At 39.5% G+C, this 26,865-nt stretch overlaps 1 protein-coding gene and 1 long non-coding RNA gene across 24 annotated transcripts in view; one reads left to right on the top strand and one right to left on the bottom strand.

Annotated features, from left to right (window-relative positions):
* Positions 1-26,865, bottom strand: part of ADGRL2 (adhesion G protein-coupled receptor L2) — a 395,294-nt gene that overhangs the window by 138,066 nt on the left and 230,363 nt on the right. For 21 of the 23 annotated variants that reach the window (XM_052800835.1, XM_052800829.1, XM_052800834.1 and 18 more), the window contains exon 1: positions 21,672-22,039. The exons of 1 other annotated variant lie outside the window; for it this stretch is intronic. The gene's annotated coding sequence lies outside the window, so the exon portion shown is untranslated. Of the gene's footprint in view, positions 1-21,671; positions 22,040-22,234; positions 22,427-26,865 lie in introns of those variants that run through there. One more of the 23 variants, XM_052800822.1, reaches the window with a different exon arrangement.
* On the top strand, positions 21,069-22,040 carry LOC128147791 (uncharacterized). Its single transcript, XR_008237108.1, has 2 exons — positions 21,069-21,130; positions 21,966-22,040. It is a non-coding gene; the product is annotated as an uncharacterized LOC128147791 (long non-coding RNA).

Here is a 26,865-nt window from a genome sequence, read left to right on the forward strand (position 1 = left end):
AAACAAAATGGAATATGGGTTATCTCCAGCAGTGCCATACCAGCCACAGTGAGCACTTGAGGACAAAGTATCCCTAAATTGCTTTCATTCAAAGAATTTTAAAAAAGAATGAATACTTTTTAAAGTACTCAAAAGTATGAACTCTTGTCATTGGAGTGACTGAAAACATTATATTTCCCATACATTTTAATATTTTTTAAATCATCCATACAGCACGGATGAAATTTAAGATAACATTTTTAACACATTTTTTTGCAGCAACATGACCTCTGATGATAGTCTGTGGTTTCATCAAGCAGACCAAGAACTCTGTGTCATGCATTTACAATTTCTTTTAAATAATATAGGTCTTGGTAGCTCAATGTGACAACGACGCTGTTACTTCAGAAAAAATCACATTTTTCTTTAATTAGGTTACATTATGATTTTAAATGATAATTTATTTAGCCTTTCACGATTACAAATACTTAATGGCTTTTATTTTGTATTCTTTTACCAGAAATTAAAGAGAATTATTTTTTTATTAAAAAACTGCCCCTTGTATGTTCTGCTGCAGTTCCTGAACTGTATGTGCAACTAAAAAGAAAAAAAGTAAGTCTATATTTGTCTATCAACAATATTTATAAGTGAACAGAGTGGAAAGATTACAAAATTTTAATAAAAACATTATATTATAGTAGCAATAATCTAGGTGTTTTACTGGGAAGTAAAGTGGATTACTGTAAATGAAATTTTAAATGTCCTTTCCATTTTATAGATAACACAAAATGACTCTTTTCATGTCTCCAGCGATAAGGATACATGTGCCACACATCTAAATAGTGCCTTCACCCTATCCAACCCTGCTCATGAATTAATAATTCAGTGACATTAATACAAGAAGATAAATGATAAAGAGGTTACAGCACAAGGGCCAATGGTACACATATACTTCTTTTAGAACAGCTAATACCTCTCTGCCAATTACAGTTAGAACTTTTTAACAGTTTTCAATGGCATTTTTACAATCTAAATAGCAGCTTATGCACACACAATTTCACACAATTCGAGCTTAATAAATCTCCTGCTGCTACCAAACAATCATTCTGGGGGATTAAAGTGCAACATCTGCTAACATTAATAAGCATTTTACATAGCAATATGTATAAAAGCAGTTGCTATCAGTCTTCTGAAAAAGCTTCTAGACTGGTTTGGCATAAATTATACCTTTATCATTCAACTGGTAACTTTAGCTTACGGCAACAATAAGGTAGCTATATTGCTATATAGCGGGAAAAAAACAATGAAATTATACACTGACTGCAATTATCATTTGTAGTGGAACAATTTTCAAAATACTTGAAAAATAAACAAAAAATGTATGTATGCAAAGAATTTCAGGTAAGAACCTGGTAAAGTCCCACAATTTCAATACCTAAAAGAAACCGAAGCTACCAATCTGTTTGGAAGAGACAATTTCTCTCCTAATACCAGTTACAGCTTTTTAATCCACCTTGGGCTTTTTTAATTTTTATTTGTATTTCTACCAAAGCAGCATCTACTGTGAAAGAATGCGTGCCTTTCCAAGGCATAAAATAAATATCAAGGGGTTTATTTAATTAGGAATTCCAGCACACATTTTTAGGTAGAATTTGGCAAATGAGCGAGCTTTGGAGTCGAGAGACGTGTAACATCAGCTTGAGCCAAGAACACAGTTGGCAAACAAGGCACAAACTTTTACGCGCAGCCCTGCCAACGCAACTCAAGCCCTGCAGTTCAGCCGTGGACAGCCGAATGCCAGAGCCTGCCAATCACCCCTTCTCTGTAGTGAATAAAGCCAACAAAGTCATATTCTAGCTGGTATTACCATTTTATTGTAAAGCAGTTTTTAAAATGCTTTTAAAAAATGGAGAGGTAAAGCATTTCAGGCTCTCACTTTATAAGCCCTACAATCTTAGTATTTTTTAGAAACTGAAAAGAACTAACAGTCAACTTTGCAATAATAGATATTATAACACTTATAATACCTTTGTATAGCACTCCAAGATAATTTTATTTTGTGGACACATGTGGATCAGTATCTGCAAGCTCATTTCTTTCTTTTATGCAAAAAGAAATTTGTATCAAAAATATCCAGAGATACAAGAGAACAGCAAACTGGATTAAATAAGCATGTAGAAAATATTTAATCTACTATTTTTTTAATTAGCAATTAATTTCCCCTGATTTTTCCATTATGAATTGCTTAAACATGATTGTTTTAACATTATTTTTTAAGTCTAAACATTGCTTTAAAAATTACTATTATCATATTCTCCTGACAACGCCTACATTCTTATTTGACATGTTATAAGAGAGATGAAGAAAATCAAAGCAGTAAGATAATAAAAGATTCCAGCAATGCCAGTGCTTGACAACTAACACTCAGGACCTTTTGATGCTATCAGGCTCTAAAGTACCCAGAACTAGGGCTGAAGCCAGGCTTAGCTGAGAAAAAAAACCAGTCATTTAAGGACAGAAGGAAAAAGCTTAAGACAAAAGGTAAGTATATTTAGCATCTACTTTTTCCTCAGACTGACGGTTTTTTTCGGCTGAAGTCTGCACCTGCAATTCCCATACATATTTCAAAGATCGGAATCGCTGTCGCCGGAGGAAGCACATGGGGATTAAGAACCCAGATGCCTCGGTGCCACAAACAGTCTTTCTAACATACAGCTTCAATTTTAGATTACCATTTTAAAATCAGATTTTTTGAAGTTACTGTGTGCTGCCTGTAAAAACACAGCTTTATATTAAAGTGACAAATTCTTACTTTTTTTCTTTTAGAATAGGAAAACATGATATTGACACAAGACTTTGTTTTCAGGCTATTCCTCCACCCGCACTCTAATTCTCACATCAGACATATCCCCTGCCATGTGCTAGCCTTACACGTTCTTGAAGATTTACTGCTGCTGTAGTAGTCTCATGGCTATTTCAAATCCAGGTCACAACTTTCCACAGTTATTCAGATTAACATTTGCAATTTAATCTATTTTAACACAAGAATTCAACAGCACTGAGACAAAAACGAGGTGACTTTTTTGCTCAAAGATGACTGAATATTAAATATGAAATTTAACAGGTTTTAATCATAACAGTTTGTAAACAGTGTAATATATATGTCTGTCCTAATTTAGTAAGATGGAATTCTCACATAACACTCATCAAACTGAGCACAAAAAAATTGTTCTGGCATTTCACTAAATTAAAATCTTCAGTCCCCACAGCAAGAATGCACAAATTTAGATTTTATTAATACCCTAAATCAAACTCACTTTTATGAAAAGCAATTTACAAGTCATCTTCTCTTGTGACAGCAAGAACAGAACGGGGTCTTAAGCATATTTTTACAGACACTTTGATGATAGTCTAACCTTTTGGTCTGATTGCTATTTTTAACAAAAATAGCATTTTCTTTGAAATCCAGCAAACTCTTGTTTTCATTAATGTAGTTTTAAGCCTTCAGTGACAGAGTGGCTGACAGCTCAACAGACAGAAGGTAAATTTAAGAGAAGTTGTCCCTGTTTAGAAAACGTATGCCGTTTTAGCAGCTTCTCATTCAGCAATCTGAAAAACTCCGAATTTAACCTAGATCACCGTATTTCACAGCTTGCCCAAAGATACCGTATTGTCCAAAACCATGCAAGTTATACACATGCTCAACAAGCCACCTTGATTTAACTGGTGCTCTATGTACTTTCATATTTTAAATTTCTAACACTAAATAACATGATCAAGCCTTCTGCATTGCAGGCACTTCTGCAATAGATTACAAATCAGATGCACAATGAAATCATCATCATCAGGTAGACTCCCCCGTACTGCCAGTTACTCACCAGAAATCAGAGAGTCATACCGTGAGGCCAGAAGAAAGGAAAAAAAAAAAAAAAAAAAAGCCAAGGGAGCAGACAGAGCTGGAAGATGGCATGCCCCCAGCTAGTTTCAAGTGCAGTGGAAGTGGGAAAGCCCTTGGGTAGGACGTAGAAGGGAAGCAAGCAGATGGAAAAGGGAAGGCCTAAGGAAAGCTGCAGCCGTGCGGGCAGGCTCGCCCTGCCGTGCCATGGGTGGATGTGTCGGGGAGCCTGTGCAAAATAAAGAGGCAATTGAAGGAGCCGAGGAAGACTGACAATGAAGGAATGCAAGTCAACAGGGAACAGAAAACATGCAGCACAGTACAGAAAAGGGAAGGACTTGCTAGTATGAAATATCCGAGTGTAATCTGATTTCCTTCAAGCGGACTGCCAGCATTCAGGATCAGTGGCCACACGCTCATCACCCAACGCACAACACTTACTTCTATCCAGGACACAAACGCGAGCTACACTAACTGCAGCTATTTGCTTTTTAATCCATATGAAAAGCCCACCGATCCACATCAGAAGCCACAAATCTGTTTGAAGAATGAGTCAAAGCAGTAATAAACATGGAGACAGAGAAAGATAACGTTGGCACTAAATGTTAGAACAGGGGCCAGCACACACGTGCAGTGAGATGCATGTCTGCATGTTTACCTGCATACAATTATTTAGAAACATTTGCTGCTCTGCAAGTAATCATATTCTATAAATGACTGATGATTTCACAGTGCCAGAATAATAATTAAAAAAAGCTGACCACAATTTCAACACATCTATTGCACAATCTGGGCAATTTTTTTGGTTAAAAATCAAGTCCCAAAGAGGTTGTGACAGTAATAAATGTACAGTTTATTTATGGGTCACTACTGGGCTGAACTAAGATTTTATTTCTGGAAGAAGAGAAAAAGAAAGATAGGAGGATGAGTAACAGGCAAAAATGGAAAGGAAAAAAAGAACCCAACCTAAAGGCCCATCTTCTCGGACACGTAAGAAGCGACAGACGGAGGCATGACAGAACACTTCACCTGACACTGCCTGGTTATCAACATACTGTCTAGAAGTTAGTTTTATTTTAATATCTCTTCAGTCACGAGGCTGAAGGTCACAAGTCACCTCCTGATCTGCCTCACAATTTTATCACAAGATAAACTGGATGCTTTGTATTTTTTAATAAGTACCGTGTTAGTAAATATCCAGACGTACATGTACTCAACCGTACGCACATTCATGAGATGACATTCATTTACTATTGTTCAACTTTTGTTATTATTTCATTCACTTTCAAAAACATTTATAAAAAACACAGTCTCTAAAAATGGCTCAAGATAGCCAAGAATAAAAATATATTCAGCTAAATACTTTCAAATATTTAAATGTACTACTAAATGTTGCATCCTCCTCTAGGAAGTTCTTTGTCTTGCAATGACCACTAAGAGCTCTAACTTCGAAACAGCAGGTACCAACTGCTTCAACATTCACAAAGAACCAATTTCTTAAAACCTTAAAAGTCCATTTCCCATTTTTCATTTTGAGCCCCATTCAATAAGCCATAATTACCATTTTTTTTCGTCTTGTTATTCTATTACAGCTACTGGGATCTAAGTCATTAAACTGGGGTTGAACAGGTTGTGGTATGGGAGGAAAAGTACCACTGCCCTTCTACTAAGGACCAAAACATCAATAATTCAAGCTCATTGGGAAACACTATTCAACAAGACAATTAATTTTTAAGAATGTGGTGGGGATAGTAACAAAAATTGCAGAACAATTTTAAATTCCATAAGCATCATCAACAAAGCGTACAAATACAAAGCCTTTGAAATAAATAAATCTACATCTCGTCTTGTTCCAGGTTAAAAAACCTGGACTCTAGGAACCACAACTCTGGAATCCAGCCAGCAAAGCTACGAGCATCACCAGTGACCCAGGCTGCTGCGCGGGTGTACTCTGCTGCTCCAAATATGCACTAGAGTACTTTGTGCCATATACTGTGCTGCACTGCTCAGTAAGGTTTGTCAACACAACTCTGAGGGTTTCTTCATCTTAAAGCTATTCTGTCGTAGGTTTCCCCTCCAGAAGTAAGCCTTCAGTGAAACTGAATGTCAGCGAGCATGCCTGAGAGCGCACCAAGTTTTAAAAAAAAAAAAAAAGAGCAACCTACGATGCAAAAATTAAAAATGCAAAATACAACTACCCTCTACAGTGGCTCCCATTTCGTATGCATTCATAAAACCGCGCGGACTCCGGACACGCCATTACTCGAGACGCTCCTGCAAGCTTCCCAGGGTCCCCGCGCCGTTCACCTGCAGCCCCGGCCGGGGAGGACGGTCGAAGCCTCCCCTACCCCGGCGCACGTGTGTGCCCTTTCCAGGAGGAGAGAGAAGCAAAGCGGTGCTTCCCATGGAGCGCAGGATGAACCTTTCTGCTCATAACTGCTCTTATGGTTTCCATAGTGAATGTCATTTACATGAAGGCATTATAAAGGTTCCCACATGAAAATGCATCTCTGGCATAATTACATTCTTTCAAGTTACTTTTCCTCCCACTTGCTATAGTTCTGAGGTGAAAGTAAAATATTGACAAAACCGGGACATGAGGGGGACATTAGATAACTACAGACTGAAAAACACGAAACCACCAAGCCATTCACAACTCTTTGTTTTAAAACTTTAACTCTTCATTGCTACTGGGCAGCCTGAGATCAACTACGCAGGGTAAAACACTCTTTAATTTATAGCCTAAGGGCTCTTCCATGTTTAAGAGGAAGGAGCATGTAAAGAAATACAGTATCTTTCTCAGCCCGTCTGTTCTTTGAAATGTCTTCATTAAAATGGAGATTTTGACTTTTTGACTGTGAATAACAGAAAAAGGACAAACCTGGTTTCCGAGGATCTTCATCTGCAGACAGCGCACACATCACTCCCCCCTTCCGTCTCGCAATGATCACACTTTGACATCCCAGGCAATTTTTGAGGGGGAAGGGCAGATGGGACTACCTCCGGTTCCTGACGATTAGCTAAATTAGCCCTAATTACACCTTTGTTCTATTATGAAGCAACTGAAAGAACCTAGCCACACATTTGGACCTGCAGCACAGGGTGACTCATACTTTCCCAGACCCGAGTGGCAACCATGACAGAGACCACCATTGCATGTGGGATGGCAACAGCTACATATCAGACCATGTCACCAAAGAGCTCCAAATCACAAGCCTACAGTAAGACAGGTGCTCCCCCTTTTTTTTTTTTTGATGGAAACATTGTGTTCGCATCGGCATTCACAGTTTTTCACTAATACTGCAGTAAAAACACAACTTGTTCAATGGCCGGATGGACTTCAGTGAATTTTAGAGCACAATACTGAAAGCTACTTCTTTATACCTTTTGTGAACCATAATAAAATTCCACTGAGCATATTTGCTCAGTTGGTTTCGCAGCAGCTAATATTTCCTGTATGTACAAGACCTGAACAGTTGTTCTTTTAGGTAACTTAAATAATGGCTGTAATTAAGTGATTGAGGAGATATTAATCGTATCTCTCAACTGTGCAGAAGTCGTGAACACAGTTGTGCCAACTGCTTAACCATAGCACTGAAACAGCAACACATTTTCCCACTGCCTCACGTATTTTTTGTAAATCCTTACCAATTAGTTTTAATAATCTGTTAATGCTGCAGCTTTATTTGGTATATTGGTTATTATGTATCTATTTAAAATATAAACAGAAATAATTTATTGGCTATCTTACAGCAGACCTACTGTAAAATTTTCATTTATTTGACTTTCCTTCAATTAACACATAGGACTTCACTAACATTTTTTTAATATATAAAACCATATTGAACAAAAAGAATTGTTTTAAAAAATTGTTTCATATATTGAGTGATTTTCTGTGAAAAAATACACAAGAACTAAGAAATTTACTGTTTACATAATCTCAGCAATCTATCACATGCAAAGATCAGTCAAAGCTGGACAAAAAATTAAGCTAATTAAAATAAACCAAAGTTTTAAATTGGTCTTTAATTGGGTAATAGAAAGATGCTGATTTCACTATATTATTATCTTAAAAAAAAAAAAGATCTAAGGGACTATATGTTCAGAAGCAGGCTGAAAACAGTACTTTTTAATCATGCCACTGTCCAAACACTGCTGTTTGAACACTGCTAATCAGAAATAATACCATTAGAAGTGAAGATGTAGTAAAGATATACGAATTCTGTACAGGTGACAGAATTATAAGGAAGAATTTCATTCACAGGTATACTTCAAACATTATACCGGCTTTATGTGCTCTGTTCTGCAGATTTTTCAGTTGTGAGCCAAGAACTGCTTATTATTTGTGTCTCATTTGCCAGATACAAAAGCTTTATTAGTCATAACAGCACTGCTGTTCCAAACAGACAAAGAGATATAAATAATAATAAAAAAGGGGGGGGGTGGGGGGAGACAGACTTATCCGTTCTTCGGGGTTAGTTGTCTGTGGGCAGTTAAGTATGACTTAGTGTGGCTTCATTTTCAATGCACACTAAAAGTAAAATTACTACAGTGTGGATTTGTGCTCTGATTTATTGTCTTGCAAACGGAAGAATACTAATTTTAAGAAGCCATCAATTACGGCATTTGTACAAAAAGAAAAATGGTTAATCTTTATCTTACAGTTATATATATATATTCCAAAAATGTTTCAGGAGAGCACATAAGGCTAACAATTTGATAAGAATCTTTCTGCATATACTTTCCTCTTTCAAATGCAGAAATTGTCTTCTAAAACATTAGAAAATGTTTTTAATGATAAATATGTGTAAAACAAATCCACTGTAACCTACTTTTTAATACTTTTAAAATAAATTATAAATAATTGTAATATTTAAAGCATTGATAAAAATGCTTTACCTCTTACTGAATTTTTATGCATTATTCACCCTTTTATTCTAAGTACTGGCTTCTTCTCAGGGTATACAGCCAAGCACTGCCCTCAACAATGCAGTCACAGTTCATGCTCTTAAATCGGTTGGAGCTCCACATTCATCAGGGGGTAACATTCGTCCTTTTGTGTTTTCTTTTTACTTACAGACAAAAGATACAATCATTTTCCACAGTTCAAAATGAATGAAATGTGAAGCCAATCTAAGAACCTACAGGAGTTTTTCTAAAATAAAAAATGTTATTCTTTGGGTCATAATTCTTGTTCTGAAGACAAGACTAAAGACAAAGCTCCAGAATTTTGCTCTAGTTGTGTAAATACAAGATGTACGAGTTACTGATGGCAGATGAAGTCATACATTGCTAACATGATTACAAAAATAATGAAGTTTTGAATATTCATTGTTTAATGCAGTTTTGAAGCCCCAGTTATTTTCCAGTAATCCACCAGAAGACATTTAAATCTGTGTGCAACATTACCTTCTATCAGCACATTTTCAAAAGTGGAATATTACATGTCAAAAAAAACAGGTACATTTTTCCTCTGCCTTCTCGTAATCAATAACAATTTAAAACAGATGGGTACAGGATCTTTCTACCTGAAGACTTATACACAGAATTAATCCAAAACATCCAGGAAATGTCGTGTCTTACAAATTTAACTAATACTACCCATGCATGTGTCCAACACATGGAAGAGGTATGGGAAATTCCTTCTACAATAAGAATTGCCTTCTATACATTTTCTTAATTTGGAATGACATAACTATCATTTTGTTACAGTAAATCAGGGAAAGGAAGGTATTTTGTTTGTTTAAACACTCATTATTCCAGTATTTATTGAATTACACCTCAAGGCATCATCTTAAAATGCGTGGCTATTTTGTCACACTTTGCCATTCAGACTGCTGTTCTACTCAATGCAGTTATTCATAAATGACTATATAACCTAATGTATTTTGTTCAATCAGTCCCCTAAGTGTTTTTTATTGATAAAACATAATTAGTTATATTAAATGTGACTGGTACATTCCTTCTGTCAAGTGAGTGAGTATTAATGTCTCACTTTTTTGTTTTTTTAAAAAAACAGATGGAAAATTTTAAGAATTAGGGAACAGCTTGAATGTCACTTACATGAAAACTGTACAAGGATGACATTATTGTCACTTTTGTTGCTTGTAGTAATTTTAAAAAGTATCTAAGTTACTTACCACCATAAAAACCTGGCACTAATGAAACAGAAAAAGTGTATTACGCTACAGCTAAAACAAAGTAACATGATTTTATTCAAGTAGGCTCTTCCAATGTAGCAAGTAAATTACCATTGTTCTACCTTCAAAATATAACTTTGTTAAAAAATGTATCTTAAACCCAGCTGTATTATCCTCACAACAGAATTAAAGTTACATACACATCTTGATTATCATACTGTACAGCAATCTCCGCTGAATGGAATTTCTGAAACATCCTTACCTCACCGGGAAAGAAAAAGACACACTGTGTAAAGGAAGATTATGTCCATTGCCTCCCCATAATTCCTCAACACGATTAAATTACGAAACTTCTCTTTCTTCATCATGACTAATACATCAGTATTTTCCCATGCAAAAAGGATGATGCAACTTTTCAACTCCTAGCACCTACCAAAATCTCTACAAAAGACATCATTTATATATTTTCTGTAAATCTTAGCATTATAATCCTATTGGAGTGTAATTGCTGTGGCTAATATTCTTACCCTGTTATGAAAATGCTCAACATAAATGTGGCACTGAGTTGTTAAGATAATACATGATCATGCTGTGAGAGGGTAATACCTATACAATAGCCCTTGCCAATACCATAAATCTCTTTATTAGACAACAACCTATTACAGGAGATCTACTTAACTGTTTCCCTACTTAGAGGGCCATTTGGTGTTACAATAACAAGCTGACTTTTCACATTAGCAAGGATTAGCCAGTATAAATAATAAATCGACACTGAGTTGCTGCTCTTTTAGATATGGTAAATCTTTCCTGGTGTTTAAAAAGAGAATCCAAACTAAAACCCTAAGACCACGTTAGGCTGAACATATGTTAAGTTTAAAGTTCTGTTAGTTTAAACTAACAAAACAAAATCAACTCTTGAACCACTTTATGTGGCAGATTTATTACAGGAGAGCATGTTATGGAGAGCTGTTTCTGTTTTATGGAATGTGCATGCATACTGGTTTATTTCCTAGCAGCATCATAGCAAATCATCTTTAAATTTACTGAAATATTTTAAAGTAAAATGACTGCCACCACTCTTCCAGAGATAAATAGTGCAGAATTCATCTAAGTACCATCTATTATGCTTCTTGCTCAGCAAGCAAAACTGTATTATAAATGAATTATTTTCTTCTCTGAAGTCTTAACTTTTTGAAGGATCATACACTTTCACCATCCAGATAACTACAATACAAATTCTAAAACCTGCAATACACCAGATCATTTCTTTCATTGTGCTAGATTAAGGAAAATCACTATTTAGAATAAGTATTTCTGATTCTTCAAGCTGGTCTTTAAGTTACAATTTACAAATAAACTTAGGTTATGATATTCCTTGCTCTTTGTTGTCAATATTTTTCTAAAGCTTAAGACAGCAATCCTTACCACCGTTTGCCCGCTTTAGTCCGACTATGAATTCATCAATTATATTTGGATGAGACTCATTCACCTTTTTATATTTTATAATAGAGAAAAAGCAAAATTAACAGTTAGCCTTGCATCTGCAATCACCTTGATTATGATTCATAACACTGCTTGTGTAAATAGAAAAGACTTACCTATTGCTTTTTGGCTAGCACACTACACTGCACGAGATGTACCGAAGACCTGAAAGTACTGTGTTGTCTCTCTCATGCTGACATGACATTTTTAGAATCAGAGAAGACAGTTTATGCAACAAAAATGTGCTTCCCATCATACAGAGTACCAAAACTGTCCTCTTGTACCTCGCCATGCAAAAATTGTTTTCCTCAGTTCCTTTCTAAGCCTTCAATAAAAAGGCACTTCTTTGAAACACGAATGATTTCTAAAGTCAGCTTTTGCTTACTGATGTTTTAAAATTTTTGCCCATTGTTATTTACTGTTACTGATGGACAGGGTTTTTAAAAACTATCTTCCAGAACCTTTCTGCTCCACATAACAGAGAAGGCACTGTGAAATGAAATTGTACTTACTGGAAACAATTCAGCCCTGAATGCCTTGATTACCCTGATTATCTCATATACAAGCTCCCTCTGCAGGTAATAAGAAGAATGAGCAAAAATATGTGAAAAATGTGGGTAACAGCCAGCATAGCAACCCAAATAATCAGTCATTATTTTAAAGAAACTCCCCCAGAAATCCTTCTCCAATGTTATCCAACATAAGGAGTTAACACAGAAAACATTCTTTTTTTTTTCCAGCTCTGTGTCTCTTCTTGTCCCCTCAGAAAAGTTAAACATTCAGCTTTAGTCTTTCCTGTACCAAAATACACAGATTTCTTTTTCAAAGTCACCTAAATGCTTTCAGGGCAGGAAAAAAACAGAGAAGAAAAGAAAAAAAGAAAAAAAAATTGCTCTGCTTACCCAGAACCAAACAGAAATGAAAGACCACCCCAAACAAGTAAACAAATTCATCCTATCTGATGCATCTCCCTAACCCAAAACCAAACAAACATCAGCATCTCTCATTCTACTTACTGCTGAGAGATAAAACCCAATGCCACTTTCAGATACAATTACACATGCACTCCACCGAAGTTTAAAAAGCAGTTGAACTGAATGTTATCTTGAAAATTAAAAAAGTCTCTATCAATTTATATCAAATTATGAAGCAACTATGTAGTTTTCATCCAACTGGAGGTAAACTGCTTTTCTTCCAGAAGACATTACCCTTACCTTAAGATGTCTTAAGTTTGTTCACTGTAATAGCATGAGCCTTCTAGATAAAAATCCCTTCAACGCAAATGGGAAAAAGCTTCAGTGAATGAAGCTATAAATATTAAGCAGATCAAAATTAAGCCTTTGTCCTACGTAACCTTTAGCACACACTCAAAAAACTGGAAAGGCATGAGGCAACATTAATTTCTCTTCTAACATGGAAAGAATGAAAGTATGCTTGTGGTTTTGTTTCTCTTACAGAGCCAAATCCCACTTTCTTTACTTCTGTAAGTAGTGCCATTAGACTTACGAAGAATACTCATAAAATAAATGCATATGCACAGGGCATAAAGTCACATATGCCCCATGTGACTTTAATTTTCACTGGAAAAATAAACTCCAAAATATAACCTTTCAAGGTTTCAATGTCAGCTTTTAAAAAAAAAACAATAGTGGAAATAGACTCATGATATTATAGTATGGCTACAGTCACTACATGGGACAAATGTAGGACAAATTTGGGGTGTTCAAAATTATGAGACCGCTGCATACAGAGCTCTTCTTTGCTGCTGGAATATCTTTAACAGTGTATAAACAACCGGTTATTATCAGATACTATTATACACCTCCTCAAATGAGGGAAAGAATGAGGAAGTAAAAAAAGGGGGGGGGGGCGGGGGGGGGAGAAAGCTAACATTTTGGAGAGATAATGCTCTATTCAAGCACCGATTAAGATTATTGCCTGAAGGGCAAAAGGATTTCTCCTCACTTTCAAATTATGTCAGCAACTCCCCTCCCTCTCTAAAATAACTTCCAGTCTCAGCCCATTTTCCTGGCACAGCAGCTCAGCCAGGAATACATCTCAACTGCGGAGGCACCTTCTCTCCTTTAAGCACTTTATACTGATTTACACAAGAATCAGCCTCACCAATTGACAGTCTCTGTTTAAGAAATACCTACTAGACTGAAGTAAATCAAAGCTGCAGAAGACACTGCCCTTCGATATTTAAATGACAAATTTACCAATGAAATAGTTATGAATTGGTCTTCTAGAGAACACTCACTTTGTTCAAACTGAAGATGCAATCATTATTCATCCTGGGAAAGCAAAGTTTTCCAAATCGGTCACTTTGCGTAGAAAAAGTCTAAATTAAGCTTAGAAGAATGAATAAAAGGATGCCTGGATCAGACAAAAATAATTCTGCCTACCATCAACACAGGCATCGGGAATTTGCCAGAGAAATGCAGAGTCAACAGCAGAACTTGCTCTTGGGAATCTTTCCTTAAAATGTCACTTTATTTAGAAGCAACGCTGCCTATTGCAAGGGAGCTGTTTCTGAACACCGTTCACACCAGTGTAGACTGCTATGCCATAAAAAATGACAAATATTACACTATAAGAGAATATATAGAAAGGTGAACTAAAGTCTCCTTCTGGCATGTGATCTCTCTCCACCACTGCAGTACTAATTCCAGAGTAAGGCTTGCTCTCTATTTACACCAGATCCCATCAACAGCAAAGCAAGCATGATAGTCAGAAGCAAGGTCGGTCATCCCCTCCCCAGCTGCCAGAAACCATTTTTAACAGTAATCGGCATTAGATTATTCTGTCATCTAGATTCAGAGCAATAATCAGTTTGAGGTGTCAACTGATAGGAAAATACCAACAGAGGGCACAAAGGAAAGCAGCAGCCTACCCTAAATGAGAGATTTGGGCTTTTACCACATCCAGAGGCAACTAAATAAACAGAAGTAGCCTAATTTTTAAAGCACAGTTCGCCAGTGATAAATTGTTTTGCTGCTACTTTGCCAATATTATCTTTTTTTTCAATAGTTGCAGGTAGAAACCTAACTGTACCTTAAGGAGATACACCTTTCTAGCAGCGGTGCACATGGAGTGCTCAGCTGCTCCCTACACTGTCTCCACCACAGAAAGCAGTGAAGCAGCCCAGGAAATACGAAAATTCCCTTCTTTACTATCTTCTTTACCATAAAAGGTATGAACACTCCCAACTCCTAATCTAAGCATCAACACATCCCTAATTTAAGAATTAACATATTAAACACACTTTTTATTTGTACAGTATCAGAATTCAGGATCTTAAATAGCAGTCTTCATTCCTGTTATTTCATTCCAGCTTTTGTAGCTCATTGTGGCCAAGTAACACATCATTAAAATATAAACATAGTATAAAAAACTCATATAAATTGGTCAGTGTCAAGTCAACCTGCATTACATTTTAAAAACTGTTCCACTTTTTCCCTGTATTGCTGCTTGGGCAAAAGGAAGTGTCTTTCTTGGGTGGTAAACATATTGAAAAACACTGTTGAAGCGAAAAGACAGTAATTTCAGAGTTATTTAGTACACCAAGGGACAAAACAGGCAGACCTAGACTCTACCATATTTGTATGAGGAAATAGTGTAAGATAAATCTCCTATGACAAAAAACTGCATTACGTTAAAAGGAAAATATTCTTGATATTGCATCTACGTAAGAAACCTAAGTAGCTTCTTATTAGCTCTAACTAGATTTTCTCTGAAGCTAGCTACTTTCACTACTGAAATACAGACATTGATACTTAAATCTTTTTGTGTAAATGTTAGTGTTTATAATGTGCTCCTAAGAGATTAAGATTAGAAAAAAAAAAAAAACCACACAACCAAGACAGGCCCTATTTTTTCTCAGCCCATGATCACTTGTCAAGCCATGATTAATGCTGTGCTCTGTAGAGGGAGACATTACATCTAGGCTACAACAGACCTAAATTTTACCCTAAGGCAGAAGTCTGATTTAAACATCTCTATTCAAAGTGACATTTGTCCTCTCTTTTCAACCAGTTTCCTCTGAAATTCCAGTAAACTGACTTTGTGACCTACAAATGGTCCATTGATTCTAACTTGTCGTGTTGCCTGTCCTTGTAGCAAAGTTAGTTTTGGTGACTGAATGAAGCAAGATGTTATGCATTCAAGAAAAATACAGGAGCAGAGTCCATTAGGTGCTCTATTAAATGCTCGGTTGGGTAACAGCGACTAGAATTTACGGCTATAAGGATTCTAGCTTACACAGAAGAGCTAAAGATAAATACTGAGGTCAACATTAAAAATCAGAAAATATTTTTATATTCAGAAGTAACTATGGCCTTCATATTCTGAGGTGATGAGCAAAGATTTTTTTTTTGTATCACAGACAAGAACACGGGCATAGTCAGGGCCACCCTGAAAAGTAATTACATTTTATCTCTTGCCTTTCACTCTGAAATGTCTGCTAAGGTATTTACATTTGTCTGTTACAAGAACAACAAGCTATACAGGAGAAAAAACTAGTTGTGATCACTTATCTCAAGTAAATACTATTTCTCCAGTGAATGGTATTATTCCATCTATTTTATAAAGTTATTGTTAGATCCTCTGATTTATCTGTAACTGCTATTGTAGGAATAAAAATAAGACATGCTTATACCTTATAAAGAAGTAGCCAAATAGCAGACCTGGACATGTAGAATAGTCAATATCCTTCTTATTGAACATGAAAAATGGCAACATTTGATAATATTAAGCAATTTAGACAGTGCTGGTGAGTTCCTACCAGTCAAGGTAATCTTATTTCTGGTGCTTTTCAGGGTAAATTGATTTTTTTTCCCTCCTCTTAGCTGCTCTGATAATTGAACAAATTTATACAAGTGTGGTGGGATTTTACTTAGCAGACGACACACAAAACATTCCCCAAACATGAAGTACCTTACTCATAAAAACCAATTTTTGTTGTAATTAAGCAAACTGTATTTAAGCTTGCTTTGTGCCAGGATAACAATCAATAGCATTTTGTTGGAGACTGCACTCTACCTGCAGGTGTTAAGCACTGTGCTTGCTTCAGTCAGGCTGCAATGCTTTTGATTATTGTGCCTTTCTAAATAATTTGGGTAAACAGCAGGCTAGAGTAACTTGAAACATTACAGTACCTTATGAAAATCAAAAAGAAAGAAATCATGACATATGTAGATTACACGTTCTTCTAAGACCCGTCAAATACTCCATTTAATGTAACGATCCATAACCTGGAGACGCTATGATTCCAAATTTGAAGGCTTTTTTTGTTTGGTTTTTTTTTCCTAAGGAATCAATTTCTGGTTAACTATCAGTTTGTATCTAGAGAATCCTGTAAGACCTTACCATTCATTAAGGAAGTGTATTTCTATAACTAAATCGCTTACAGTAACTGACACAATCTTCACAGCCTGTGCTGTAGAAACACATCTCATACATTACAGGTTGAAAAAAAACATGAACTCCAAGAAAATTATCTGTTGAAAAGGGCTTTAAGCCTGTCATCTTTCACCTTTTTAATGAAGAATGTTAAAAAGAATCATATATGCTAAATAAAGACTGCAAGTATTTTCTAACCCAGGTACATATTCACATTAAATCGCAAGTTACCAATATTCCAACAGAGACACCTACTAGTTTTATTTTAAGAACTGTTGGAAACAAAATGCAGCTATCTTTGAAAACTATTTAAATATTAAACACGATTGTTAAGAGTATTGAGAATGGCCTTAAAATAGCTTTTTGTTTTTCCAGTTTTCCTGACATCCAATTACAACCGTGATGGTTTAAATCTTTTACTTGTTTCAAACTGAGGGGTTTAAAAAAATAGCAGACAGCTTTTAAGTTTAAAAGCTGCACATAAATACTTAAAAAGGTGAATTTCTTGCAATTTCAAATCGCTTTTGTACATCACAAACATCAATCCTATAAAATGCTTCGAAAGAGTCTGTTTAACATGACATCTCCAAGTAACATGTCTGACTATAAATTTCACTAGCCTCTGCTCTAAAGTGTATTGCTTTATAACTGACTGCTTGTCTACCTATGCATGAATATGATTTCAATTATATACCAGATGCAGTTTAACTTCTCTTGCAGTTCACCAGGTAAAGTCATTAATTGTTACTTCCAGTTCTTGTATTATCAGTCATCCACAGATATTCCTCAGTGGAAATGTAGAGGAGACATAGACCATTTTTTGCTACAAAATATCTCCAGGTGTTTATTGGTAGGTTGTTCTTCATTGTTATTATTATTATTATTATTATTAGGCATGGTGCTATCCTCAGCAAGAGCCGTACTAGAAGTTGACAGTATTTTCTTACGTGTATGTCAGCATCTTAGGTGGACACAGGATGAGCAAGGGCTTGGAAATACATGAACTTTTTAGACCAAATTTCAGTAAAACCTTACAATTATGTTTCTACCCTCTCTAAACATTAAACAATTATTTATATTGGATGGATATTATTTTTTGTATGAATTTATGACACACTATATAGAAATGTATTGCAAACATAACTTTGATAAATATTTTGCCTAACTAGAGACTTCTCTTTCCAACATCCTTATGGAAAATTATGGACCTTTCTAAAAAGCCATCATTCATGACTGTAGCATTTTTCATCATAACTAGTTACATTTTAAAAATATATATTAATCAAAATGTCATATCCACATATTGCATTTTCAGAAATAAAAATAATCATATTATTACATATTACTAACCATAAAGACTACAAACTCCTAAGACTATACTACCTCGCTTATTTAAATTTTAATAAGGTGCTTGCTTACTAGAGACTAGAATTCCTGAGTAACCCCCTTTCCTGACTTTATGCATTAAAAGCAATAAGAGATAAATAAAACATTGAGAAAGCTTCTGAAGTGATCAAATAAGAACTAAGTAAGCAAACTTTGGTTTTTTTAAAGCTCTCCTCTTGCTCATTTTAAGAAGGGAAACACCCAGAAGCCTGGTGTTAATGTCTCTGCTGATTGTGAAAATTGCAGCAATAAAAACTCCAACTGCTTGTCTTAAATTAAGACTTGCAAGACTACATGTGAGATCTGTATCTTTACATTAGTTTTTATAACATTTGGAAGTTTGGTTGCCTGCTTTGATGTTGGTCTATTAATGAGCAGGGGAGCCAAAAGCCAGAAAAAAATGTTTACTGGAAATTCTCAAGTCAAAACCTGAAGTAATTGGTTTGTTCTACCCTACATGATTCAATATCCTGATTCCCCCAACTACCAGCTCCCTGAGCTATATGAACGTCTACGCTTTTTTGCTGTTGCCAACACATAGTAACCCACAGTGATTGAAAATGGCAGCTGAAGTGCTGCTGCAGCACATTAATTTTGCTCCAAGTGGTCCAATTTTTTCATCTGAATGTTGAAAATCTTCTTTCCGCTACCTTTTTTTTACCTTCAGAGATTTGTCGAGTTTGGGGTTGCCACCATATAAACCAAAGTGCAACATTTTCAAGACAATTTTTAGATTATCCCTAACAGCTGAAAGGATAATGCACTTTCTTTATAGCACTCCGCATTCAAAGCAGACTAGTTAACAGCAACTTAAGTGTGATAATGGCAATTACATCAATATGTTCCTTTTATATCACCAAAAGGTACTACTTCAGACAGCTGAAGACATTAGGTAAATAAACTGCTGAAAATTACCTGAAAGTAATGACACGCAATTTTAGGATCACTAAACACATTTATTTACAAAATGCCCAAATGGTCGTGTCCATTTAAGAATAACAAAAATCTATATAAATTATTTCATTAACTGCAGGGTTTTTCACCAAGACATATCATATATACTCAGCTCCTTCATTAAATGAAAGGAAATTGAAGCATGAGTGAAGACATCCTACTCTAAAGGCACATCACTTTCATGGCTTAAAAAGAGACCCCCCCCCCTCCAAACCATCAAATGGAGAACCAGAAGAAAAAAAGAAAAAACAACACACCAGACCAAATGCTACATACCAAGCACTTAAACCAACTTTTTAAAAACACAAAATGTATGTTTCAATATCGGTATCATTGAAGTAAAAGGTTTGGAAGGAAGGAATAGGCAAGGAAGGCATAGGAAGTTCTTTTTTGCCAGAGACATAAACCAGAATACAGTCCCCAAGAAACATCTGGTCCCTGGAAAAGGTCCCAACTTATTGACAGATAACCGGATTTTGCTTGGCTTTTGCGTTGCTATATTATGAATATTGACTTGCAAAGATAATAACAGGGTAGGCCGGGCCACATCCCCTTGCAAACTCAAGGAAACAGTAACAAAAGAATGAAAAACTGCAAATATGTAGTCATGTAAAACAACTTACAATGTGATAAATATACTACTACACAGCCACCAAATCAGCACTCCTGCCATACTTGGTTTCAAATTATTTATTATAGGGCAATACTAACCGCAAATTAAGTTATCTTAGTAAACATTGTATCACTGATTAAATGAGATTACAGGAATTACTCATTTTCACTTTTTCTAGAATAAAAAGGAAATGGAAGCATATGGCCGGTGGCGATCAAAACTTCTTTCAAAACTCTCCATAAAAATATCTATTATTCCAGCCTACCCACCCATTAAGGAGGGAAGCATATTCGTTTCAAAGGTCTGGAATCGAGAGGTCTTTTATTACAAGATTTCATTTGTTTCCTGAAGTAATTAGAAGGTCTTCCCCATTCAGTCCCCGCACGCAGTACCGTGTAGGCCATACCCACAGCCCGAGCGCGGCAGAAAGGGCTTTCTAAATCCCCCTAACAGAGAGGAGACATCAGAAACCACGCAACAGTGCCTGTCATAAAAGGTCACTTTTTTCCCTCGGAACAAACCATTAATCAATAGAGTGTAATTGTCCGAGCGCTCGCAAGGGCTCTGCAGCGAAGGGACCTTGTTTTTCACTGGCATAATTGCGAAACAGCGAAAGTTCAGAAACATAACCCAAATCCACCTCCCCATTTTACCCCTTTACAATTCCCACTGCCCTTTGGGCCTCTGCTTGGAAGCAAATGGAAGACAAGCTGAAGTTTTCTCAATTGAGCCGGAGCTAAGAAACCTTTGATATGCTAATACCCTCCTTCAAACGGTAAGAATTCACACTTGCATTAATTCAAACAATTTCTGCAGAATGATGCGAAATGGCACCTCTTTTCGTGGCAAGCAACAAAAGGAGGGAGCCGGAGCGTCAGAGGAAACCAAACAGCAGAACATTTGTTCTGCAGGGCTCCTTCTGTTGTGCAGAGGGGCATTTCTATGCAAAGAAAAACACACCTGAGCACCAGCAGATCTCTTTACTTTCTGACAAACCACGTTCAAACCCCAGCAGGGCTGGCGCAGACTAACAACAAGATGTTATTTTTAGAGCCAGACACAGCAACGGTGCCTCATGACACACTGTTTTCTGTCTCCAGATGGCCCCAGATTTCTACATGTGAAAATAAATAGAAATTAAAAAAAAAAAAAAAAGTTGTTCTCACTCCACAGCCGACAAAGGGTAATTTATTCCTCCTCCCAAAGCCACCCCCCCCCACCCACCCCACACGGGCTGGTGGACGGACGCTCGGTTGAGTTACAAAAATAAACCCGCAACAGGTAATTATTTACTGAACGGATGCAACTTTCCCCGCTGCGCGATGCGGGCCGCCGAGCGCCGAGCCGCGGCGGGGCCTGCTCCGCGGGCGGCCCCCCGGCCCCGCGGCCCCCGCGGCCCCCGCGGCGGGGCGGCCACCCGGCGGCGGGCGGGGGCCGCGTGGACCCGCCGCGGCTGCCGCAGGCCCCTCCGCAGGGCTGCGGGGGGGGGGGGGGGGGGCGGCCCGGCCCGGCTCGGCTCCGCGCGGGCGGAGAGCGGCCGTGCGGGTCGTCGTCGGCGCCGCGGTGCTCCCGCCCGAGGGCCGCGGCCTCACTGAGGGGCACGTCCCTCCTCTGCCGGCGGCGGGGGCCGGCAGGCGGGGTGGCGGCGCCCGCGGGAGTGCGCGGGGGGGGCGGGGGGGGGCAGCGGCCTCGGGCACCGGCAGGCGAGGCAGACCCTAAAGTTAAGTGTTTCCCCGGCGGCGGCTCGGTGGGGACCGCCAGAAGTCGGGAGCAGGCGGCGGCAGAAGCGGGCGGCGGGGCTGCAGCGCGGGGCTCCGCTTACCTCTGTCTGGGAGCCGAAGGCGGGCCGGGCTCTCTCGCCCCGGCGGGACCCGCGAGCCGGGTCACCCCCCCCGCCCCGAGCGCAGGGCTGCGGGAGAGCGCGGCGGAGTTAGTCCCGGGCCTCCGGCGGCAGCGGCGCGGGGAGCGGGCGGGCGAGCGCCGGGCTCGGGCGGGGAGCGGGAGGCAGCTGGCTCTGCGGCTCGGCGGGCTGGGGCAGCGCAGAGCAGAAGGCGGCTTCTCCTCCAAGCAGCCAGCCGGGAGGCTTTTCTGGGGCTAAGTCAACATTTTCCTGCAGCTTCCGACACGCCGCTCCGCACGAAACGTACGATACAGCCAGGCTCCCGCACGCACGCACACACAAAAAAATAAATTCGATTTTTTGAAAAAAAAAAAAAAAAACGAAGCGGAGAGGACGACGAGCGCAGCGCGCAGTGTGTGTGCCCAGCCTTTGGAGTCCTTTCTGTGCAACGATCAGGACGCGATGCCAGCAGCGGGAGTAGCGGGGAACAACTCGAAAATGTTACAATGGACCCCCCCTCCTCTGTGTCTCTCGCTCGCACCGACCGGATTTACATCTCCCGGGATGACATTCTGGCCTCTGGCGGGGTGCGGGTCCGGCCCCTCCTCGGATTTTCTCCTCTTCCTCCCGGTGCTGCTGCCCCGCCAGCGACTGGAGACCGGGCGCCGGGCGCTGAGCTAGTAACGCGCGCAGCAATGGGAAAAACGCAATACATACACACCAAAAAAAAAAAAAAATCCCAATGAATTGTATCGCAGCCTCCTTTTTGCTCATGCACCTCTCCGTGTGTGACTGGGGATTGCGAAGTCCTGACACAGACTCTCCGCCGGCTCTGAACTGGAGTCACCTCCAGCCTCCTCCCCCTCCAATCTCCACCCCCTCTCCCTCCGCTCCCCACCCCTGGGCTCAGCTAATCATATAAACATATTATCACGTAGAGCAGCACCGGCGAAGGACAAAAATCTCTCCCTTCCTGCCTTTCTCCCCCCCTCCCCTCCCCCGCCCCTTCTTCCAGCCGGGGGGGTGAAGGCTAATAACAAACGCCCGGCCGCTCGGCACCAAAGGCCGAGCAGATCGGCTGCGCGCCAGCGCTGCCCGCTCCCCACCCCATCGCCGCGGCTGCCGAGGGGCGCGCACCGCCGCGGAGCCGCCCGCCCGCCCGCCGCCGCGGAGCCGCTGGGCGCCCCTGCCCGGCGCCTCGGGCCCCGGCGCTTCCCGGGCCTGGGGCCTGGGCCTGCCGCCGCCCCCTCTCCCTTCCCCGGCGGCTGCTGGCGCGCTGCAGGCCGGCAGGCGTCTCCGCGGCACTTTCTCCTTGGCCGTATCCTCCAGCGCGACCGCGCACCCGAACTTGTGCGGCGGGCCCTGCTCGGGTGCTGCGCGGAGCGGGGCTGCCCGGGCCGGGCCAACTCACTGCGCCACTGGGTGCCTCCCCCCGCCCTCCCTGTCTGCACCCAAAAATAATTCACCGGGCTGGGCGGCTAGCGAGCGAGAGCAGGCGAGCGGCGGGAGGAAGCGGGATCTCCGCTCCCCGGTGCGTTCGCGGCTCTTTTGGCCCCTTCCCTTCCCTTCCTCCCGTGGGAACGGCCCGGCTCCCGCCCGCCGAGCGCGGTGCGGAGCGCCGCTGGGCCCGCACCGGCCGTCAGGGACGGCGCTGCGAAGCACGGCGATGCGTTCGGGGAAAACATGTCAGGACAGGGTAAACAGCACTTGGAAACGATTTAAAGGATGCCGAGTTGACTCACTCCCGTGCTCAGAGACAAAACGCAGTCTAGTAGCGCTGTTGCGTTCCTTCCCAAAATCTGCTCTTGGAAACCGGGCTTTGGGGTCGTTGGTACGGTCGGGTTGTTTCCCTCTGTACTGATGCAAAATCCCGAGGATCCGCTCTGACCTTTCAGGATGCGCAACATGAACAATTCCCAGCTCTCAAGGTCGGGGAGAAGCAGCTGGGCGCTAGCAAGGGCTCGTTTCTGGGGGGAGCGCGGCGCGGCCAGGCCCCGGGGGGGGACGCGGGCGGCTGGGAGCGCCCGGCTGCGCTGCCCGCCGGCTCCGGGCTGGGCGAGGGCTGCTCGGAACCAGCCCGGGGCTGCGGGGGCCCTGGGGAGAAACCGAGGTACGGCCGCAGGTCAAAGCAGCGCAGACCTGTCCTGGTAACTCCCCCCTCCCCCTGGTTCGGGGCTTTTTTTTTTTTTTTTTTTAGCCACCCCCTTCCCTTTTCTAGCTGCAGTACTGAAATGAAATCCTGTCAACGGAATCTACCCACAGAATCGCATGCACGGACGGGACCGCTCGGGGCTTGGTCAACTCTTTTAGGTCCAAAGCATATTGACAATTCAGCTTAAAACACGCACACCACACCAGGAAATCAGGACCATTACCTTTGTTAATGGTAATGATTTATTTCTTAACTTAATTATTTTGACTGCATACCTGTGCAATTAGCGTCCCTGTTTAGACAGTTGTGACATGTATTAGGGAGAAACATGACGTGTTTAAAAGGAAAGTGGATCTTTAAGACCTTGCGACATGAGGTAGTAAGAATGATAGAGCTGGTCCAGGGCTCTTCAAAACCACATTAAACTTTCAACAGTGCTAGCAATAATCCCAGGGATTAGTATCTAAAAATCGCTGAAATACGGGCATGCCATAGTTACGCTGACCTGCCTCAACTCACAGTACCTGTCGAGGGCACTGGGGAGTGGAAGAGCAGTCCCAGGCTTTTAGGACCAAAGGAGGAGTTCTGCCATAGTGAGCAGTGCATCTTCCTGAGGCCAGTTTCAACTGGGTTAAATCTGCAAACTGCCTCAAAACCAAACTCAGCATGGGAGGGCAGGAGATCGTGTGTCTGTGTGATAGTTTTGTACCTACTATATATAGTTAAAGGAATGGGTTACTGTGGGAGCAAAATGTAGCTAAAGAGCAGGTACTCTATTTTTTCCCCAGTTTTTTAAGTCCTTTGTGTATCCCTACTACAGTCGACTGCTCTTTCTTGCTGAAAATATCCTTATAAATGTATGTATAAACCCTAAATAACCCCTTATGCATTTCTAATAGAATTAAATCATACAGGCATCTTAATGTATTTTATTAGAAACTGATTTTCATTGAAAGGGTTGGATGCATCTGTTACAGAAACATGCTTAAAAGGAGGGACATAGAAATATAAAGATATACATATTGATCGGCTATCATTTTACTGGCATTTTAAAACATATCATTAACAAATCCTCCTTTTTTTTTTGTCAAATAAATGTAATTGCAGATAAGCAATGATAGCCCTGAGCTAAGAGCCTTTTCTTTAGTTGATGAGAGCAGGATTTAGTCAGAAAACAGTCAGAATAGAAGTTTTATGTGGGGTTGGTGGTTTTCCTTTGAGAGGACGTGAGAGAGACAACAACTTCTATTTGGAGCAAAAAGTCTGTTGGTTTCTGTAAAACTTTTTTACCCACAAAAAGACTGAAAAGAACTGCAGAACTAGGCCTTGTGTTAATATTTGCTGAAGTCAAAGTGAATTCACCTACGTGGATTCAGCCGCAGGATTGAAGTTTATTTTCCCCCTTTTCATCAAAAACTTCTGGAATCATATTTCTTTCTACATGCAGAAATGGACTGAGTTTTAAACAATTGGTAAAAATGCAGACAGAGACCTTTCAGCATTTGTTTTGAAAACACATGCTTCCATTAATTCTCATTAAATCTGGATTGTAAGAATATCTGGCAGAGGTGCATATTGTTTTGGCAAGTAAAATACTATTATTCAAGCAATTAATTTTACTTAACATGAATCAGCATCTGTTTCTTTAAAACAGGAAAATTGTACACACATATACCCATGGCATACTTGAATCTGATACTTTAGTTTTTACTCAGCCACAGTTATTGCCAGATTTGAATATTAATATATAAGAAGGAATTATAATGAATCGAGTTTATTTTCACCATTAAAACTGCCTACTTTTTGCTTTTTGCCATATCCCTATAAAATATGTATCTCATTCCATATGGACGCCACAAGTGAGTACAGACAAGTAGATTTTCCTTAAAATCTTGCTTTGCTGCAACAGTGCATAATACCTAGCTTGAAAACACTACAAGAAATGCTATAATCTTAGCAAAATCATTTGATAATATTTTATTTGCCTCTTTTACTAATGTTAAATTTTGTAACTTTTCATGTTAAGCTGTATATTCTGTGTGTATTGCTCTTGCATTGCTTTGGTGAACCTGCTGGATCATGTCCTTGAAAAACCAAAAGCAAATTTGTACTAATTTTTGAAATAATCACAAGAACTGTATATCAATTAGCATTTCTAGGTACTATATGTAGGACAGTAACAACCGGAAAAGATTTAACTGTCAGCTGAGTACTTGAAGGAGGTGCATCTGAGAAAGATGATTTAACTTGCGGCAAAAATTAGCCAAATTATGATGTCTGCAATATGATCTTGTAGACTCCACTAGAGGTTTTTTTGCCATAGAATTGCAGCTTACATCTGCCTATTCTTAAAAAGGTTAATTTAAAAGGGTTTAATATCTCGATAAATAATATTTTGTATTGCCTTAAGTGTCAGTTCCCCCATGAGAAATGGTTTACACAGACTTTATGCAACCGATTTTTTTATTACTGGAGTTTTATGACTGAACTTTAAATACTAGCAACTGACATTTCCTCCTATCTGTATGTACTCTTGTGAATAACGTAACAATGAACTTATAATTAGATGTAATGTTAGCAAAGACTGACAGAAGAGGTTGTATATACGTAGTGCAGTAGCATCAGCTGAAATTGGTGTAATATAAAGACACGGTTTAATTGGTAAAATGTAAAGACATGGGGTTTTTTCCATGGTACATGGAAAAGTAACAAACCATTACATGATTTTACCATTTCAACATAAAACTGAAAAGGCAAAATTTTGCATGTTTTATTTAGGAAAATCCCCAATTAATTTTGCAGACAAATTTATGTAAATAAAGTGTGAATGATACAACCCATAAGAAGAAATGTCCAATGTATTGTCTTAAAAGTTTGGAAATACATCTTGACAATAGCTGGTCTTTTAAACTAAGTAATTGATTTTAGTGTCACTTGGGAAAAAATGAAACCCATCAATAAAATAAGATAATTCTGCAGCTGTTCCTAACAAATAAATGTAATATGAATTTGCATTTTACATAG

The sequence above is a fragment of the Harpia harpyja genome, chromosome 11 (assembly GCF_026419915.1).
Source record: "Harpia harpyja isolate bHarHar1 chromosome 11, bHarHar1 primary haplotype, whole genome shotgun sequence".
NCBI classification, from domain to species: domain Eukaryota; kingdom Metazoa; phylum Chordata; class Aves; order Accipitriformes; family Accipitridae; genus Harpia; species Harpia harpyja.